Here is a 9458-nt window from a genome sequence, read left to right as displayed (position 1 = left end):
ATTGCAGGCTATGCCTTGGCCCCTCGTGCCACACAGTCTTCTATTTATATTATTAAAATGCAGCACTTGCTTTTTCATTTTACTCTGTTTACAGGGTATTGCTTTTATTGATTAATGTCTCAGACTCAAGTGAAATGCTAATCACACAGGTAAAAAATTGTATAAAACTCAATATGCTGATCTGTGGTGCTTAACATTGGAAGTAGCTCACTAACTTAGCTGTAATTTAAGCTTCAAATTGGAAGCAACTCCACTCCACTAATACAGTGCCTGAAAACCTGGACCTCTTTGGGCGAGGGGTACAACATGTTCCCTTTCTATGCTCACATCATGAAGCACGTGAGGGCCAGAGAAAAAAGTCCAGAAAAAAATCACATATTTAGCTGAATTTGCTTAGACCTGTGATTTTAAGACTCATTTATATTTATCTATTTTTTTGCCAAAATGGTGGCTGCCACATATTCCCTCCTTAGGACAAGTCTAACATAAGACTGTGTGTTCTGACAGCTGTGACAGTGAATAGCAAGCTGGCTTGGAAAACCAAATCAAACCCAGAAACACAAACCTAGAGATACAGCAGATCCCCCTCTGCTCGTGCAACACCAGGAGGTGACCAGACTCTGCTATGTTGCTTCTCCAATGCCAGCCACTGAGCATGTAAGGAGTACAACAGGTTCCAGCTCTCTCAGCATCAAGAGCAAGACTGGATTTTGTTGCACCAAAGAGGAGGCAAGGTCTCCTTCACTGACCTGAGGAGAGCAGGCTTTTGACTACCACTTCTGTGAGAGCTCCTCCACATCCTGGAATCCTGGAATCCCACCTGTATCCAACTCTGGGGTCCCAACACAATAAAGACATAGGGCTGTTGGAACAAGACCACGGGAGGGCCACTAAGATGATTTAAGGGCTGTAGCATGTCTCCTATGAAGAGACAGGCTGGGAGAGTTGCAGCTGCTTAGCCTGGACAAAAGTTTTGAGAAGACCGTATAGAAATCCTCCAGTACCTAAAGGAGGCATACAGGAAGGCTGGACAGTGACTTTTTCCAAGGGCATGTAGTGATGGGACAAGTGAGAATGGCTTTAAGCTGAAAGAGGTTAGTATATTAGGAAGAAATTCTTTACTGTGAGGGTGGTGAGGCACTGGAATGTGTTGCCCACAGAAGCTGTGAACACCCATCTCTGGCAGGGTTCAAGGCTAGTTTGGGTGGGGCTCTGAGCAATTTGGTCTAGTGGGAGGTGTCCCTGCCCATGGCAGGGGGGGCTGCAACTAGATGATTTTTAAGATCCCTCCAACCCAGATCATTCCGTGACTCTATGATCCTCTTCACCCCTTTCTAAGCAAAAACAGCAGCAGCAATGCTATCTTTGTCACTGAAGCAAATCCCAGGCAAAGACTATAAACGTGAGCAAGAGCTACCCCTCGCCCACCGCCACCTGAAGAAGCAGCAAGTGCCACAGCCTCTCTCACAGAGATGAGTTTCTGTACGCACCTGTATTTTCCTCACATGCGGCCCACAAGAAGCTGATAAGACTGACTGAGTGCAAAGAGCCGATGTGTCAGTCTCTGCTGGTTCGGGACCAGTGTGATTGAGGCCCCAATTACAGCAAGCCCTCAAATGTATTTTAAATCCCGTCTTCACCTCAGCATGTGCTTGCACTAGGTGCTAAACTAGGAACAAATGCTCAAATTACATTCACTTCAACGGGATACAAGCAAGAGCTTCAACTCAAATATGGTTGTGCATCCTAACCTAAACAGCGATGCTTTCCTGATGCAGGATGTAAACAGTGACACACATAAACAGTGTAAAACATTTAAACATCAAAAATCCATCTTGGTGATGCAGTGTGAATGCAAGCAGTTTTTCTCTACTTGAAGTCTTTGTCTATAATCTATATATCCTGTAGAAACAAAGCTAAATTGACTTTAGAAAGTATTCAGACACAGGTTAATTGATGCTTTTATTTTTCTCCAAGCCAGAAAGCTTTCTTTTTGAAAAAAAGCTATTTCATACTTTTCCCATTTTACTCTCTCTTTTCCTCCTTTTCCTCTTATTAATAAGGTCTGGCCCTCTTTAACATGCAACAAGAGCCTAATGAGCCATGCAGGCTTCTGTAATTTCTTCTCTGTTGAAAATGCCTGACACTAATCTACGCCATTTATACTAATAAGAAGTGTATCAGCTGATATTTGGTGCAGTGGAAACATTTTATGTATACTTTATTGAATTGCAGGTAGAAATTTCTCACAAAGCTTACGTTGCTGTTGAAATTGATGCTCTACAAGTACCACAGAGCCGCCTGTACTGCACATGACACATAGTGGAAAAAAAAGCTGAAGCCCAGTTATATATTAGCTTTATATTTTACGTAAACAAGTCAAAGAGATACTGCAGGAAAATCATATCCTCCATTTCTTTTCTGCGCACTATGTTTATGGTTTACAATAACAATGAAGAGCTGACCTGAAATATGATGTCACATTTTATACTAAGTGGACATTAATTAATGCTAAATTGCAGGAGAACTCGTCAGGAGTTTATGCTTTACATATGTAGGCATAACACAGCAATTCAGCATGATTAATGGTTTTCCAGGAATAGCCAGAATTTACATGTGGAAAAATGGGGGGAAGGGGAAATGCATTCCTGAGAATTAGTTTTTCCCCTCTTCGGAATTGTGAGCTTTACGTGTGCATTTCTCCACTGTCTCATCAATAGCACTTAACACTGACAGAGCTCTGCTAATTCCAGCTGCAGAAGCGCTGGTGTAACTACAACAGACAAAGGGCATAAGTGAGACAAGGTTCTTTGGGAGGCGTGGTATCTCTTATTAGAGAAGCAGATGCAGCTGGAAAAAGTGGAAAAGTTTTGGGTGCACAATCTTTTTCTTAGTTTTGAATCAAAAGTTGCAAATGGCTTTCCATGTGAGGCCTGAAGAAAGTCTCCGTGCCTGAAACTTTTTCCAGTTAAATCGGTCAATCTAATAAAAAACAGTCCCTTTCCTTTCAAATCTCTCTTTATACACGTATTTTAGAAGTGTGGAAAGTATTATCATCTCTGCTTCAAAGATGCTGAAACAGAGAAACTGGGAGGGACTGGACTGAAACCCAGATGTGTGATTGCCCAGGTGAGAGAAGTCCAGCTTCCTTTCTCTGCCTGCACTGCTGCCTGCTACATGAAGACAAAAACATCCAGGAGAGGGGATTGCAATGATTCATATTTCTCAAGATGTGCCCCAGGCACATAGTTACCCTGTGGTTTTGGAAATATAAATTCATACCTCCAATTTAATAGGAAATACAAGCATGCACTGTGCTATCCTATTTAAGAGTCCTTCTATCTGCCAAGTGGTAGAAATAGAGCTGACGACTCCCCAGAGGCTGCAAACTCACTCTTTTCGAGAAAGAAGGAATAAAGGAGTGGAATAGCAGGCTCGGGAGAACGGATATGGCACAAAGATCCCAGCCTCGCATATGGAGACGTGTCATGTGGCCAGTGGCCCTTTGCGGCATATGGGTCAGATGGTCCAGCTGCGAGCGATGCCATAAGGTGGGCTTCAGCTAGATTTAGAACCTGTGTGGGAGATTTTCTTGTCTGAGCAGGATGTGACCTGTTGCTGATACTGGTGTCAAGATATCCCTCCTATTTTAGCAATCCTTGTCTAGAGGTCACCTCTCCCAGGCACACTGTTGTCCTCCAAGTTTCTTTGTTTCTCTCTGTTAAGAGAGGTGTGAAGAGGCATCCCAACACTGACGTCAAGGACGTATCACGAGGCGCATCTCCTGAGCTGAGCTGCAAAGGAGGACTTTGAAGCTCATTGACTGGGAGGTAAGAAGGCTTGGTAAGGTCCCTCATGACTGTGACAAAAGTGAAAAAAAATACTATTATACTGAATAAGGCCTCTGGTATCTCCATGCCATGGTTCCCTTCCAACAGCACTTGCAGTTTTACTGGAAGCTGTGTGAAGCACTGTAATGGCTGGCTGCAGGATCTCCTACTTAAATGTCTTTCTGAACACTAATGAAACAGTGTCACTCGAAGCACAAGTATAAAGGTTCTTTCACCTCAGGCAGAAGCCCAGTGAATGTTCTCAGTTTCCACATATGGAACAAGACCTTGGTCAGATTAGGTCTTTTACATCCTTCCTTCAAAGTGGTCTGGGAAAGGGAATTTGAAGAACCTGTTATGCAGTGGGAAAAATAAGGCCTATCTCTATAATTTATAATCATAGGGTCTGTACAAAACTAAGCATATTCATGTTTATCATTTATGGAGAAGTGTTAATAATAGCACTTTTTTCAGCTTCTTTGTTGTTCTGTGACCATACCCTCCCCCTATGCTCCTTTTCTCTGTAAGGTAACCATCATAACCATGACAATCATCTTCCTCTGGAAACCTCTAGGTGCACTTTTTCTTTTTAATCAAATATTAATTAATTATTTTAATTATATATTTTTGCCCATGTCCCAATCTGGAGGAAGGGTGGCAGTATGCCGTGGAGTCCAAACCTGCAGTTATATTATAAGGTCTGCATTATTGTTTCTGTTTGTCCTTACACCTTGAGCACAGATTTTCACTGCTCCCCTGTTTCTCAGACCCTCCTCAAACCAGCAGTCAGATCTCTTTCCTTGCTTATTGAGGCTAATTTAGAACCCATCAATGCACACAAGCAGTTAAAATATTTCTTTAAAGTGTGTTTTGTATTTTTTAGAAGTGGGGTTTGGGTGCCACTGACCTGCCTGTTTGCCCTGTCCCCTCTGAAACTGTCCATTGTGTCCCTAGTCGACATGGTCATCAGCAATTTCTCACTTGCTGCTTTCTTCATCACCAGTGCTCTGGCTGTCTGCATATCCTAGATTATGTCTAGGACACCAGTCATGGTCCCAGTTTCTCCTTGCTGCTGGCACTGTATGAATACACAGCAGAAGATGAAAAAGAAGGAAAACCCGTGCCCTGCATGCTTTTATTCCCCTGCCTTATCTATGTGATTGGGGTGCCCCGGTGGCCAGGCCACAGTGAGGCAGCAGCCACGTGAAAGGGCTGGACACCCCTTTGCCAGCAGCACTCGCTCACATGGGCCAGCCCAGAGAAGGCTCACGGCTGCCTGCCCCTGAGCCGCGGGTTCTCCACGTCAGACAAAAGAATAATAGCACATGCAGGCGAGCAGCTCAGCCAGAAGGAAATTCAGCTCACCGCTTGCCATAGTGCTCCAAGCTGCTGATGTTTTCCACTCAGTACATTCCCTTAAATATTCAGGGAAGGTCATAGCAATCTGTGTCATAATGATTCCTCTCCTATCACTTGCTTTTTCTGACACTGCTGTAGCAATTCTGCTATTTTGCTGCCACTGAGTAAACGGTTATCCAGCCCCTCTTTCCTTCCTCAAATCCAGAGAAATGCCCTTTGATTTATCCTCTCAGCGTTTGTAGCACTGGGTGTAGATTGAATTGTGAGCTGTCTGGATCTGTAACTCATCTCCCGGACAATTACTGGACATATACATCCCAGCACCTCTCTCCTCTTAACCTTCACCAGCCTAAATGTGTTAACTCCCCAAAGATTATCAGCCTGTCTGAAGGTGTGATCAAAATGAGCTCAGCTCCTCTCGCAGTGCCCTAGCCTACTAAATCACTGGCTCTAATCTTGAGCACTTAAGGAAAAACAAACAAAATAATCTTCTAGGAAACACTAATAACACAATGTCAATACTCACATCATGTGTGTCAACTGCCCTATTAATTATTATCATTACCTGCCTTCATAAATTGAATGTAACTGCAGTTCTAGCACTGTGGGGAACCAGCATTAATTGGGAAGAAGTCTACAGAAGCATCTCTCTGTATTTGCATGTTTCCCCTCTCTCCCTGCATGTACATAAAATACAAAATGTACCAGTTAAACTGCTCTACCTTGCATGTAGGTATGTAGTCATGCATATATTTTGTATGCACATGTATAAACTCTGTGCAACCTACTAATGTAGTTGAGTACAGAACCTTCTTCCTAAGCAGTTTTATTTGCAAATGTTGCTGTACATTCTTAGCCTGTTGGTGAAATAAATGCAGCCATACACACGATGAGGATATGTCTTACACCCTGTGTCTTGACATTTTCCAACAGATGTTGGCTAATGCGGTTGTAGAAGGTTCACTGTGGATGCAGTGAGCCCAATAAATCTTCCTCTTAAATGCAGACACTCCACCATCCCAGCATCTTATACCTATAATACATTTTAATTACTTGGCTATTGAAATTATACTAAATTAGATCTGCACAGAGCTTCATCGTGGATTTCTCAATTTACATTTAATCCATAGCAAACAAAATGAAAAAAAAAATTGCAAGCACACTTTTTATTGGAACTTGCAGGAGCTACTGAAGTCTGATACCTTTAAAATTATTAAGTGACAAAGATTACTAGCACTAAGGTTCTACTTTGCTTCCCCATTAGCCATTTAGGTGACAGCTGCTGTATTACACATAAAGATGAACCATTCCTTGAGGGATGATAGTGGTTCCGCTGTGACACTACTGGCATAAAGCATTATCAGACCATAGCTGTGCTTAGAGCCATCACAGTCTCCTAGGCACCTATCAGTACCCTCATTATCTGCATCACAGAGTGTCTAGAAAGAACACTGCCAGGCTTCACAGCTTTGCAGCTCATTTGAGAAGCGGAAATTAAACATCCCAGGAGAAAAAACAGGCACATTGTTACAGCACCAGTGCTGTACACACATAACATGTTGACTGCTGTTGCGCTGACTTCTGTCTCATTAATTTAATAGGCTCCCGGATTGGGGATGGGGAGGTGGAGAGGCAGCCTTTACAAGCAGATTACTGAGCAGAGCTCTCTGCACTGATTGCAAATCCAGATCAGAGAACTTACACTGAACACCGCCACACTTCAGATGTCCATCCTGACTCCTGCAGCTGCTGTGTGGTGAAATAAACCAGAGAGAGGCAGAAAAATTAGTGCATCACACATGTCATCTGTGCTTAGATTATCTTGAACTCCTGTGTGAAGTAAAGGAAAGCAGCACAGGTGCCTGTTTAGGCAGTGACTGTAGCTGCATGCCCGTGTGAGGGTTAATGTGTTTTAAATGGGAACTGCTGTATTCAGACTGAGTTGTGTTAGCAGGAGTGATCCTGCATCAGTTCGGTGCCACTCTGCTCTTCAAGAGGAATTGGTTTGCTTCTTTTCTCTGAAAAAGTAACAGTCACTCATGTGGTGATGTCCTGCAAAAAGGATAGCACTTGCTGAGGGTTCTGTAGGACCCTAGTGGAGCATACATCTTCCGACAGCCAAGGGGTGACTTGCTCTCTGAATCAATATATTTAAGCAGCTCCCACTTACGCTGAGGTCAATGAGTGCATGTCAGGGAAGAAAAATGGACAAGGGCTTCCATTCAATTCCCTTGCCAAATTTTACATCCAATAGCACCTGAAGGAATTTGGAGATGTAAATTTTTTTTATTTCATTCCTATGAGTTACTGCAAGTGATCTCACACTCTTCTGTACATTTAAATTGTTACGAACATTACAGGAGATATCAGTAGAAGCAGGAATGCTCTGCAAACATACACATTGTGAGAGATGTACATTGAAGTGATCTCTGCCAACAGGGTGCTTGGATACATGTATGTATCTCTGTCTTCTCTCTGTTTGTGTGAATGAATGATAAAAGAAAAGATAGAAAAAAGATGAACTCATTTTTACAGTCTCTGCAAAGCAACTTGACCTGTCATACAGCAGCTGAATTGCTTGGACCTCACTGTTTTCTCCCCTTTGGTTGTTTAGGAGTTACTCAAATGCTCCAGGGTTCATGGTCAGATATGGGACAGGAAAAGGAGCCTACAGTATGTATACATAGAATCATAGAATTATTTAGGTTATAAAAGATCTTTAAGATCATGCAGATTTTATTCTGGATCATATAACAAAAAATACAGAAGCTTCATTATCTAAAAGAACGTACAAACCAGTGACAGCATGAAGAGCAGGTGGGAATCTTGTTTAGAAGTGGAGTATATTATCAAAGGAATTGCACTTTGTGGAGCAATTAAAGAAGAGACATATGCACACAGATAATCTCAGCATCTTAAATACATCCCCACCACTTGGAAATGTTGTGGGTCCTTGTGCCTATACACTTTTTTGGGAGTCTCACAGCCAAAACGAAGGGAAACTTCCCAAAGTGTCTCACCTAATGCCATTCAAACAGATATATTACGATTTTTGAAACTGTGGAAACGAACAGGAATAAGTATCCCAGGAAAACCTTTTCAGAATTTCCCCCCAACAATTGATTCCTAGGAATCAGCTTCCCAAGAGTTGGTAGCAATTACAGACATTACTCTTGCTTGCTTGAGATTTGATCTATCTAAAAAAAGCAAACACACATTGTGTTTTTTCTTCACAGGTTCTTGTACATGCACTTATTATGGTAAATAGTGTACTTTCAGCTGCTTCTAAATTGCTCCTGTGTTCAGCTTTTGGGGTGATATTCCTCAGGTGTCCTTGGACTAGAGCATGAGTCTTAAGAGTTTGGGGCTGGGATGAGGGCTGGAACAGTGGTTGGAAACATAGCCACTATCTAAGCATTTAAAATTAACTTTCAGATGCTCGTCATGCTTAAACATCTAAACTCCATGTTTACAGGCTCAGTTTTGACCATGACCTAAGCAAAGAAGGACATAGAATAGGATAACATTTCTAGAGTGCTTTTGAAGAATTAACAAGGCTGTGAAGGGTTTGAAGCTCATTCTCTGCCCAAGAGCAGTGGATACCTTCCTCCTCATTATTCAACAGCACATGGAAGAGATAGGCTTATATTTAAATATGCAATGTCTTGCTAATTCATGTAAGCACACATAAGATAATACCTCAGGTACCTAGAAGCCTCAGTGGTATCAGAAACAGGTACTTGATAGTAAAGCCAGGGGACCTACACGAAGGGCTTTGACTTGCTTGAATTTCACATTACACACCTGCTAATTTCTGTCTAAAACTGTGAGCCAAGTTTGATTTCAAACCACCTCTGGACAAAAGTAAGTGCATAGCTCCCGTGTAGCTGCTGCAAGTTCACGTACATGGGAATAAGAAGGCAATAAGTTTCCATAAATACATCTTCATGGATGCACCTCTCCTTTATTTGATGTGAAATCAAAATCCTCTTCTTTTTCCATGTTGATATTTCTTTTTCCCCCACAAGTGAGAGAGAACCCTTTTTTAAACTAAAAATATCACAAGAAGCTGTGTTAACTGAGTGTGACAACAGAGACATTAGTGAGACCCTCACTTTCATTATTGCATGGGTGACTTGCAGTTTGCTCTACCTTTTGCTACTTTTTAAGTCCAACAGAACACTTTTTCACTTAAATGTACCCAACTGTGAGAAGTATTTGTCTGCAAGAAACCTGGGTAAGCCGCAATCCAGATAAAGCAATAGGAAT

Source organism: Pipra filicauda, unplaced genomic scaffold (genome assembly GCF_003945595.2).
Source record: "Pipra filicauda isolate LSUMZ 115617 unplaced genomic scaffold, ASM394559v2 scaffold49_size4853605_pilon, whole genome shotgun sequence".
Taxonomy (NCBI): Eukaryota; Metazoa; Chordata; class Aves; order Passeriformes; family Pipridae; genus Pipra; species Pipra filicauda.
The sequence above is the reverse complement of the archived record's forward strand: the minus strand, read 5'-3'. Positions refer to the sequence as shown.